Genomic DNA, 1,981 nt, shown 5'->3' on the forward strand with positions numbered 1-1,981 from the left:
CACACCACCACAACACATCACAAGAAAAGCCACCCCAATCATTGTCTTAAGGCCAGGGGAGTCCTCTCCACCCTGTTGTCGCCCTCTTACAGTATGTGGGATTTATGGCTAAATTGATGACAACACCCAGAGACAAGCTATCAAGAACTTTAAAAAAACACCAAGACACTTACATATCATTGTTGTCCATTACTTCACGTTGGAAGAGAGACAAAGTATCCAAGCTTACTCCAAATCCACCCTCCTTGATTCAGCAAATGTTGGGCTTACACTAGTAGGAGAAATGATAGATTTCCTACTCTCAATTGAATGATCCCTCTCTCTTACAATGGCATAGAGTTCCCTTGCTAATCACCCCTAATACAACAGATTCACATGCATAAGACAATGAGCTTCCACTCAACAGCTCCTTCTAGAGAGGTTGACCTTGGCTTCTCAAGCTATAGCATAGTGCTCTTGCTTATGGCTCTCCCCTTTTTGTGCTAGCTACACCTTCCTTTTATAGCAATTTTGAGGGCTAGGGTTACTCCTCTAACCATGGTTGGGTTAGATTTTCAGCACTTATCTAATTTCTTTTGCTTGGAATTATCAAGAAGTTGGTGTGGATAGATGAAGAAGAGAGAGAGGAGAGAAGTGGAGGTGATATGACTTTTCATAGTAGGTTAGTGTTAGTAAATTAGTAGAGTTAGTTATTTTATTGATTTAAAAATGGAATTGGATATTTACAATGGGAGTATCCAAGTAGGATACAAATAAGGAAGAAAAAACTCTTAATAGGTAAGAAACATGGATTTCTTACAATGTTGATGCTCCAAGTGTCTTGAGTAGGGTCAATTTTGACGCTTGTTGACGGTCCACTAGCTTTGACGGTACGTTTTTTTCACTCTTGACCTTCCTTTGGGAGCCAAGGTAATTGAATATGAGTAATCATTCACCATGATGCTGTCTTTCAAGAGAAGAGGCTGAATTTTATGGTTTTTTGATAGATATGGGTAATATGGATGAGGAAAAATGAGACTAGGTGGTCAATTTTGGAATGGAAGTGTGTGTAGGAAATATGAGTTCACCATGGTTTCTCTTATTCTTCAAGGTTTAGAAGAAGGTGAGTAGGGTGCAGAGAGGAGTGGTGAGAGAGGTGGGGATGATGAGTGGAGAGGTGTGTGTGAAAGAGGAAAATGATAAAGTGGAAGAGGGAGTGTGGCTGCATAGCATGGGCAAACTGGGGTTCAAAAATAAAATCCTAGCTCACACCTCGTAGCTCAAAAAAATATGAAAAAATTTGAGGTGAACTTTCAGCTCACGAGCTACAACTTTTGTTTGTATCACCTTTTCAAATTCGGGGAGCATGTGATCTTTAAAAATTCAGCAAAACCGACTGTTTCTTCCACTACACAAGGTCCTTGTGAGGTCCTTCTTTGGATGATTCTTTTGAATACCTCCAAGAGTGAGCTCCCCATGGTGCATGCATGCATTCCGCATACCCTTGACTTTATTTGGTAGGTCTATAATTGAAGATATTGTTGAGATCATGATATAAGTGAATAGTACAACTAAGAAAATCAAATATTGAGGGGTCTAAAAAAATATGTACATGTCAAATATAAATAATATAGGTGGAAAAAATATAAAGGGGTCAAAATAAATCTCTCTCATTATAAGTCTACCATAAAAAGATGAATATTTTTGGTTGTCTAATTTATGAGAGTAAAAGAGAATAGATGTAGGAAGGAAAAATCACAATAGTGAAAAAATATACATATAAATAAAACTAGTTTTTTTGGATTTTTGTTGGGATGGAATTACACCAAAAATAAGAGAAGCTTGCATGAAATTATTTTTATATGGAATAAAGAGTATGCAAAATGGTAAGGAAAAATATGGTAATGGTGAGTCAATGTACATAGCATAAATAACACACCATATGTAGAAATATTTAAATAAATACCAAAATAATTATGAAAAATCCTTATATTTAGGCCCT

This window comes from Adiantum capillus-veneris, chromosome 28, assembly GCF_014529385.1.
Source record: "Adiantum capillus-veneris isolate H3 chromosome 28, ASM1452938v2, whole genome shotgun sequence".
Lineage (NCBI taxonomy): Eukaryota > Viridiplantae > Streptophyta > Polypodiopsida > Polypodiales > Pteridaceae > Adiantum > Adiantum capillus-veneris.